Source organism: Bombina bombina, chromosome 2, assembly GCF_027579735.1.
Source record: "Bombina bombina isolate aBomBom1 chromosome 2, aBomBom1.pri, whole genome shotgun sequence".
Taxonomy (NCBI): Eukaryota; Metazoa; Chordata; class Amphibia; order Anura; family Bombinatoridae; genus Bombina; species Bombina bombina.
The window spans coordinates 788,227,321-788,237,979 of record NC_069500.1 but is presented as its reverse complement, the minus strand read 5'-3'; the positions used below and the strand labels follow the sequence as shown (position 1 = coordinate 788,237,979).

The 10,659-nt window shown below is 40.6% G+C and overlaps 1 pseudogene; it reads left to right on the top strand.

Moving 5' to 3' along the window:
* The first annotated feature begins 1,916 nt into the window (after positions 1-1,916).
* On the top strand, positions 1,917-2,035 carry LOC128650956 (uncharacterized; annotated as a pseudogene).
* The last annotated feature ends 8,624 nt before the right edge of the window (positions 2,036-10,659 follow it).

Genomic DNA, 10,659 nt, shown 5'->3' with positions numbered 1-10,659 from the left:
TAGACTTAGAGGCCTATCAGAGAGGGAACAGCCTTGTGTACACACACTAGGCTGGTCTATGGGAAATTAGGACATTTGTAGTATAAAAAGGCTACTGAGATGATAGAAAGGAGGCTCTCATTTTACAAGATCCTGTACCATCTCACCAGGAGGGCCCTCACTCATCTTATCCTGACCAAGTACCAAAACCTGCTTTAGCCTATCCAAGATCCTCATTAATGGTTGGTAAAGTATAATTGCTTTACAAAATGAATACTGCCTAGAGTAACTTATATCTCAGTATCTGGGACATCAGACCAAATAAATTGTGGTTTGTTTAAACCTTTGTAGTTTAAGAAAGTTTTTCTTCTTACCTGCAGAAAGGATACTAACTACTTAACAGAGAATAAAGTTATTTCTCTTAGTACATTCATTTGGTTTGCATAGAACAGTACTTAGTGGGCATATTCAATTATTGGGTAATCCCTATATTGTAGTTGAAATAAACTAATTCAGTGTAACAATCAATCGAGCCCTGGGTGTATTTGAATTATATCTTATATTATTTATAAAGAATAACCATACATATTTAATAATTGTACATTGAGCTAATAAGATAGATATTCTAATGCATTGTCATAAATGTATAGAAAATTAAGTCACAATTGTATTTTCATAAACAGCGATACAAATTCATTCACAAATCACTTTATAGAACAGTTACCTTGATTTATCTGTATCTCCTATTTGCCAAATTAAATATAGTTATTTCTTCTTTTTACATAAAATTGTTATCTGTGGTTATATAGCTAATCTGCTATTGGTCCTCGATATAAGTTTTACACCTAATGTGCTAATTTGTGATTATTTTGGTTATCAATTTGTTGATGTCATTTTATTAAACTATAAAAAGTCAACCATTGTGTCTTATTTGTGCAGTGAGTAGGACTAGTGTATAGCCAAATACATAATAAAAAGAACTTAGACATCACTAGACTTAATATTGAACAATTATAGTCACTCCTGTAATCCAGTGGCTATCTTTGGTCAATATTAACAAATATTTTTTTTTTTTTACTATTACAAATACTCTTACAGAAGGGGGACGGGAGTGTTTTGTCTTTAATGTATATGGTAGTTGTGAGGTATTATGAAGGTCAAGGAGAGTGAATAGACTTGCATAAAGGAGGAGGGGTGGCAGCTTGCGCAGGAGGGAAGTCATCTGAGCAAAGGCGAGTACACAGGAAATCCACTCGGAGGCTATGGCAATAACCTCTCTAAAAAGGAGACAAAAAGAAAGTTTAGTAAGAGTAAGTTTGAATAATAGTATTGTTTCTATGGCAACCTGTAAGGTAAATCTCTAATTTACATGTTTTGAATTATGCAATACCAGTTTTGTAGCTCTGATGAAAACTTAACCCAAACATAAATAATGGTATGAATGGGTTAACAGAACAGAGCAAGTTTAATTAGAGTATAAATGGATCAACTACAAAATTGAGTTAGAAATATGCTTAAAGCTCAGTAAGTAGCAAATATAACAGCTTTCCTCAGGGAGAAATCTTCAGTCTATTACTTCCCAAGAGGAGTGGAGACATTTTTTTTTATGCCCTGATGTTGATGATCTTAGCAAACGTTATCTAAGAACTTTCAGGTTCCCTTAGAGCAACTGAAGGTAGTGTAAAGAAAAATCTTCAGTGTGGAGAACGGTGTCATGCTACAAGCAGCATTGGGGTATGTTCAGTCTTTTGTATTCTGGGGAGACTTGATGCATCAGAACAGGCTGATATTATTCCCTATCTGGGGAGGGGTAATCAGTATGCACTATATGTAAGGAAATGGTGTACCTGGAATTCCCTTTATATGAATGCTAAATATGTATAATATATCTTTGAGGCATATTCAGTGTGGGCTTGACATTGAGAGCTGCGGTTTATGCCTACCACCACACTACTCTGAATGCACCCAAGCCCGTCTGATCTCGGAAGTTAAGTAGTGTCAGGCCCGGTCAGTACCTGGATGAGAGATCGCCTGGGAACACCGGGTGCAGTAGGCTCAATATTCCACTGTGGAACCCCCTCTTACTTTTTGGCCCTCATGTACTGAAAGGGCTTTACAATGTAGAGAACAGATTTTGTTTAAAGAAAGTGTGTCTAAGGATGATTCTCAGTCAGAGGAAAATTAGGGTATGCCGCCAAATTCTCCCCAAACGTCACAACCTTTAACGCCCACCCAAGCGACGCCGGGTTCTTCAACCGCTTCTAATTCATTTAACCTGCAGGATATGGCTGCAGTTATGTCAACTACCCTTACAGAGGTATTATCTAAGTTGCCAGTGTTACAGGGCAAACGCAGCAGGACAGAAGTCAATGTGAATACTGAGTCCTCTGATGCTTTGTTAGCTATTTACGATGTACCCTCACAGGGATCTGATTTTGGGGTCAGGGAACTTCTGTCTGAGGGGGAACTTTCTGATTCAGGAAGTGGGTTGCCTCAGACGGACTCGGACGTCATGTCCTTTAGATTTAAGCTTGAACACCTCTGCCTGTTACTTCAGGAGGTTTTAGCGACTCTGGATGACTGTGACTCTATTGTGGTACCACCAGAGAAATTGTGTAAAATGGACAAATACTTAGAGGTACCTGCTTACACTGATGTTTTTCCGGTTCCTAAGAGAATTTCAGAGATTATTAAGAGGGAATGGGACAGACCGTGTATCCCGTTCTCACCTTTGCCTAAGTTTAAGAAAATGTATCCCATATCTGACACTGTTCGGGACTCTTGGCAAACAGTCCCTAAGGTGGAGGGAGCTATATCTACCCTGGCTAAGCGTACAACTATTCCTATTGAGGCCAGTTGTGCTTTCAAAGACCCTATGGATAAAAAATTGGAGGGTCTTCTAAAGAAACTGTTTATTCATCAGGGTTTCCTTTCTGCATTGTGCCAGTTACCACTGCGGCGGCCTTCTGGTTTGATGCATTAGAGGAGTCCCTTAAGATGGAGACTCCTTTAGAGGATATTTTAGATAGAATTAAGGCTCTTGGGCGGAGCCAGGCCATGATGGCGGATGGTCGCAAGTAGGTGAAGCTCCGAGTGCCGAGTCACCAACACCCATTGTTTTCAGCCCACAGGGAACATAAATCAGACAGACACGTCTCAGAGCCCAGCAAGGCGAAAGAGGATATTCCAAGGTTCGCGGTTCGTCTTAAGAACGAATACCGCACCACACAGAAGCCAAATCCAGACTGAGGCCTAACACTGAGCAGCGGCTATTTCATCACAGCCCGTGCCTTACAAAGTCTGCGCTTACCCTCACATCAGCCCAATTGACCTCCGGGACGGCCGCACATCCACCTTGCTGCAGGACAATGAGAGTCTAATCTCAGGCACAGGTTAGTTGCCAAAAGCACATGGTGCTTAATCCGCATCACCGCACAGCCGCTCACTGACCTCCATAAGCTACAGGGGGCAAGCCCCGGAGTGCAATGCTCCCATCTACTAGCACAGCCGCACTTGATACATGCCATCGGGCTGCAGGTAAATGTGACGACTCATATCCCTAAAGGCACACTATTCTATGACTCAGTTTGGGGGCCACAACAGCACTAGAGAGCAAAACCACGTGAACACATGGCACCTTCAGGCTGACATAAACGGAGGCCTAGAGACATAACACTAAACTGCATCACAACTTCTTCCTTATTTGTCTCCAGTGGCGAAGAGTGCAGTGTCGCAGTTAGAGTATAATGGCCTCAAAGAGGAATCAAAAATCAGATAAACCGCAAAAACAGCAGACGGCTCAGCAAGCCACAGTTAGCAGCTTTTTCCAATCTACAAGCGGTGATACCCAGGAAACTGCGGAGCACGCCAGCAACATGCCTATCTCACAAGGCCCAATGGACTCTTCAGTATCCATAACATCTGAATATGCCTGTCAGCTAAACAGACATAGCCAATTTACCCACAAAAGCAGATTTTGAAGCTTTAAAATCTATTATCACTACAGAAATCTCTAACATGAAAAAAGATATTAATGAGATTGGCAACAGGCTCGAATACGTAGAAGAAGATCAGGACTCTTTAAATGCTTTATTTGACAACATAACCACCCAAGCTAATGTACATGATACCCAGATCAAAAATCTGCAAGACAAAATCGAAGACCTCGATAACAGAGGTCATCGTAACAACTTAAGAATAAGGGGAAATCCAGAAACCGTGACTTCAACAGACCTCCATGACTATCTTCAAGAATTATTTAAATTCATACAGAAAGACCCCCATGCACAGGTTATGGAGTTGGACCGGGCACACAGAGCCCTGCGTCCGCCACCACCCCAGAATGCTCCCCCCAGAGATGTGATCATGCGATTCCTCAGATTTTCAGAGAAGGAAAAGATATGGAAGGCGGCGAGAACATCCCAATCTTTACACTTCCTAGACCATGACGTCCAAATATACCTGGATTTAAGCCCGACTACAGTCCAAAGGAGAAAAGACATTAGATACATCACCAGGCCCTTGCAGGAGAAAAAAATAAAGTACAGATGGGGGTTCCCATTCTGTCTCTACGTGTTGCCGCACCCTAACATATAAGAATGAGCAAGACCTTCGACCACTGTCTGAGGCCCTTCAAATATCATTTAAACAGCCACACCCTGCAGATGTCTCAATCAGGGACACTCTACATTCAGCCCAAAGTCAGCCTCAAAAGACTCCCATTCTAAATGGATGAAGGTGCTTCCCAACCAGAAGAAAAGCAAAATATCCTCTCCGGCAGATTCCAGGGACAACGCAAGTATTACTTGAACTCCTTTTTCTTTTTTGTTGCCTCTCCATACACTGATTATAACGGGTTGTGTTGCAACCCACACAAACTCATCACCTTTGAGACATTTAACATATATATGTATGCAAGTTGTGTTGTATGTTATGTTTTATGCACAGGCTAGTAGATGCTGTTACACATTTAAATGTTATTTTGGTTATCCTCTTATCCTAGGTTACATTTATGTTCCTTAAAATGGTTTAAATCTCAGGGGGTTGGTGCCATCTGCACACTCTCCCTTCAACTAGTGTCTATTTTTTCTTTCAGACACTGTTAGAATCTAAAATGTTTTTCTTTATCAATGTTCATTTGTGGCACATTCTTTGTTATTTAAGGTATCTGTGGGGTTTTGAAGTCAAGGTACTCCTGTCTATACTAAGTATGCACAAGACATATCTTATCCTTTCACAATTAGACTGTAATTTTGAACAAGTGATTCCAATTGTCATTCTCAGACTCATAGTTGCAGGCTTATATATATATATATATATATATATATATATATATATATATATATATATATATATATATATATATATATATAAAAGTTCTTTTCAGTTCACAAACACCCTATGACAACCCTCAAGTCTGACTCCCTAACCTTTTTGTCCGTTAATGCCCAAGGTCTAAATAGCTCCTACAAAAGAAACATAGCGGTAAGGGATTTCAAGAAAAAGAGAGCAGTTATTATTTTTACCCAAGAAACTCACTTTTTAAAGGGGAGAGAACCTAAGACCTTTAGTTATAAATTTAGTCCTTCTTACTATGCCTCTAATTCACTCAAAACAAATGGGGTGGGGATACTCTTCAAGTCTAACATCCCCTTTCAGTTAATTAAAAAAATAACAGATAGTAAGGGTTGCTACATTATTTTGATTGGCAGTCTCTATAACTCTGTGGTAACTTTAGCAAACATATACGCCCCGAACACAAAACAAGACTCCTTTTTCAAATCTCTAACTAACTTACTTCTGGAAACCGCCAAAGGCTCCCTCATATTAGGAGGAGACTTTAATCTGACATTTAACCCCTCCCTAGACAACTCAAATAACATCTCCTCTGTACCACACAAGATAATCACTGCAGTCAAACACTGCATGAAAGACCTAACAGTGCATGACATATGGAGAATACACCACCCAGAAGACTCTGAGTATACCTTCTACTCTAATCCCCACCATAAATTTTCCCGCTTAGACTATTTTATGACAGACGTGAATAATATGTCCAAAATAACCAATATAGACATTGTTTCCAACTCCTGGTCAGACCATTCCATAGTACGATGCTCCTTTAGATGGCCTCATAGACCCACTATTCATTATAATTGGAGAATTGACGACTCCTTACTATCAGACCCGATTCACTCCCTATGTCTAGAGAAAACATTGAATGAATTTTTCGCCCTCAATAAACTCTCAGTGAATGATCCCAGGACACTTTGGGAGGCACATAAGTCAGTCCTAAGAGGGGAACTAATACATTTAAAATCATATCAAACAAAACAAGCAAACAGACTACTCAACGACACTATAACAAACCTTCCCAATCTAGAGGAACAACTTAAAGCGCAACCCGATAACGCCCCGCTAGCTCAAAAAGTAGCAAATTGTAAGAACCAAATCAATGACTTATTAGATAAAGCTTGCAAAAATAACGCCTTTAAACTGAAACACAAATATTTTGAAGGGGGGAACAAGAGTGGCCCTTTGTTAGCTAGAAAATTAAGAAGGAGAATACATAAGGGATATAATTTAACATTGAAAAATGAGCAGGGGAAAGAATGTAACACGTAATGTAACATGTAATTGCAGAGGTATTTAGGACCTACTATGCACAATTGTACAATCTAGATGACTCCTCTAAACAGAATGGGCAAGCGAACCTGGGTAACAAACTCAAACTAATCCAAGAATATCTAGACAAAATTGACCTTCCGTTAGTTTCACAAGACCAAAAACAAGCTTTAGACGCACCAATCACACAAAAGGAATTATTAGATGTAATTAAAAACCTCCCGTCCCGCAAAGCACCAGGCCCAGATGGGTTCTCGGACCTATACTATAAAACAATTAGGGATATCCTCTCCCCTCATATGATATCAATGTTCAACATAATAAACGAAGATAATCCTTTCTCAAAATCGTCCCTAGAAGCACGTATTGTGGTTTTACCAAAACTAGGCAAGGCCCCAGATAGAGCACCAAATTTCCGCCCGATATCGGATTCATTCCCTCTAGAGAGGCTAAAGACAATACAGTAAGAGCGGTACAAATTATAAATTATGCCCAATCATCACAAACCCCCCTTGTGGTCGTGTCGGCAGATGCGGAAAAAGCATTTGACCGCGTCTGCTGGCACTTCCTCCGACAAGTCCTTCATAAATTTAACATGGGTGACTCATTCATATCCAAAATAATGGCTCTATATGCCTCCCCTTCCGCCACAGTCAGGGTCAATGGAATTAATTCAAGCCCCTTCCCCATATCAAACGGCACCAGACAGGGGTGTCCCCTATCGCCTCTCCTGTTTGCATGTGTGGTGGAGGCTCTCGCCGCTACCATATGTTCTAATACCAACATACAGGGTCTGCAAATCCAAAACACAAGTCACAAAATCCTTCTCTATGCAGATGACATCCTTTTTTGCATAACTAACCCAATAGACTCTATCCCTCCGCTATTGACCGAATTAGATACCTTCTTGACGGTTTCTAACTACCTAATAAATACATCTAAATCAGAACTTCTAACAGTCCATTGTGATGACTACCTCCTCTCCCAAATTACAACACTGAGCCCCTTTAGAGTGCAGCCCTCCTCCCTGAAGTACCTGGGAATACACCTTACCTCTAAAACACAAGACCTGTTTGGACGGAATTACGTACCTCTCCAAAACACCTTAATAGCAGACATGTCCTCTTGGAAGACAAAAAATATCTCTTGGTTAGGTAGAATAAATTCAGTTAAAATGAACGTCCTTCCCAGGATACTTTACCTATTCCAGACCCTTCCAATCCCATTGCCCACCTCATTTGTACCCAACCTCCAAAACAGAATCGCAGAGTTCATCTGGGACAAATGTAGGCCCAGAATAAACAGACACCTCATGTGCACGTCAATTAAGAATGGGGGGCTGGGGGTCCCTAACCTAAAAATTACAGGAGAGCAACCTTTCTCCAGGGAATTATTGACTGGTCCACAAACTATGACCATAAAAAATGGGTAAGTCTGGAACATGACATCACACACCTTACACCTAGGGTCCCTATGCTGGCAGAACAAAGCTAGTCTAGCCCGCATACCCAACAATAATTTAATTATTCAAGAAACCTTTAATGTTTGGGAACAGTCCCTAAAAGAGAATCCTCTTCTCTCCTCTAGATCCTCACCTCTAACTCCCCTCACAGATAACAATGATTTCTCCAACATTGGTGTGTCCGGTCCACGGCGTCATCCTTACTTGTGGGATATTCTCTTCCCCAACAGGAAATGGCAAAGAGTCCCAGCAAAGCTGGTCACATGATCCCTCCTAGGCTCCGCCCACCCCAGTCATTCTCTTTGCCGTTGCACAGGCAACATCTCCACGGAGATGGTTAAGAGTTTTTTGGTGTTTAAATGTAGTTTTATTCTTCTATCAAGTGTTTGTTATTTTAAAATAGTGCTGGTATGTACTATTTACTCTGAAACAGAAAAGGATGAAGATTTCTGTTTGTAAGAGGAAGATGATTTTAGCAGACAGTAACTAAAATCGATTGCTGTTTCCACACAGGACTGTTGAGATGAAGTAACTTCAGTTGGGGGAAACAGTTAGCAGTCTTTTCTGCTTAAGGTATGACTAGCCATATTTCTAACAAGACCATGTAATGCTGGAAGGCTGTCATTTCCCCTCATGGGGACCGGTAAGCCATTTTCTTAGTTAAACATAAAAGAATAAAGGGCTTCAAAAAGGGCTTAAAAACTGGTAGACATTTTTCTGGGCTAAAACAATTGCTTTACTAGGCATATTATGCAGATTCTAACTAATTATTGGTATTATAATCTTGGGGAACGTTTAGAAAAACGGCAGGCACTGTGTTGGACACCTTTTTCAGATGGGGGCCTTTCTAGTTATAGACAGAGCCTCATTCTGGGACTGTATAGGGGTTAAATGTAAAAACGGCTCCGGTTCCGTTAATTTAAGGGTTAAAGCTCTGAAATTTGGTGTGCAATACTTTTAATGCTTTAAGACACTGTGGTGAAATTTTGGTGAATTTTGAACAATTCCTTCATACTTTTTCACATATTCAGTAATAAAGTGTTTTCAGTTTGAAATTTAAAGTGACAGTAACGGTTTTATTTTAAAACGTTTTTTGTGCTTTGTTGACAAGTTTAAGCCTGTTTAACATGTCTGTACCATCAGATAAGCTATGTTCTATATGTATGAAAGCCAATGTGTCTCCCCATTTAAATTTATGTGATAATTGTGCCATAGTGTCCAAACAAAGTAAGGACAGTAATGCAACAGATAATGATATTGCCCAAGATGATTCCTCAAATGAGGGGAGTAAACATGATACTACATCATCCCCTACTGTGTCTACACCAGTTATGCCCACACAGGAGGCCCCTAGTACATCTAGTGCGCCAATACTTATTACCATGCAACAATTAACGGCTGTAATGGATAACTCCATAGCAAATCTTTTATCCAAAATGCCTACTTATCAGAGAAAGCGCGATTGCTCTGTTTTAAACACTGAAGAGCAAGAGGACGCTGATGATAACTGTTCTGACATACCCTCACACCAATCTGAAGAGGCCATGAGGGAGGTTTTGTCTGATGGAGAAATTTCAGATTCAGGAAAAATTTCTCAACAAGCTGAACCTGATGTTGTGACATTTAAATTTAAATTAGAACATCTCCGCGCACTGCTTAAGGAGGTGTTATCTACTCTGGATGATTGTGACAATTTGGTCATTCCAGAGAAATTATGTAAGATGGACAAGTTCCTAGAGGTTCCGGTGCCCCCCGACGCTTTTCCTATACCCAAGCGGGTGGCGGACATAGTAAATAAAGAGTGGGAAAGGCCCGGCATACCTTTTGTTCCCCCCCCTATATTTAAGAAATTATTTCCAATAGTCGACCCCAGAAAGGACTTATGGCAGACAGTCCCCAAGGTCAAGGGGGCGGTTTCTACTCTAAACAAACGCACTACTATTCCTATCGAAGATAGTTGTGCTTTCAAAGATCCTATGGATAAGAAATTAGAGGGTTTGCTTAAAAAGATTTTTGTACAGCAAGGTTACCTTCTACAACCAATTTCATGCATTGTTCCTGTCACTACGGCAGCGTGTTTCTGGTTCGAGGAACTAGAAAAATCGCTCAGTAAAGAATCTTCGTATGAGGAGGTTATGGACAGAGTTCAAGCACTTAAATTGGCTAACTCTTTTGTTTTAGATGCCGCTTTGCAATTAGCTAGATTAGCGGCAAAAAATTCAGGGTTTGCTGTCGTGGCGCGCAGAGTGCTTTGGCTAAAGTCTTGGTCAGCGGATGTGTCTTCCAAGACAAAATTGCTTAACATTCCTTTCAAAGGTAAAACATTATTTGGACCTGATTTGAAAGAGATTATTTCAGACATCACTGGGGGAAAGGGCCACGCCCTCCCACAGGATAGGTCTTTTAAGGCTAATAATAAGCCTAATTTTCGTCCCTTTCGCAGAAACGGACCAGTCTCTAATTCTGTATCCTCTAAGCAAGAGGGTAATACTTCACAACCCAAACCAGCCTGGAAACCAATGCAAGGCTGGAACAAGGGTAAGCAGGCCAAGAAGCCTACCACTGCTACCAAAACAGCATGAAGGGATAGCCCC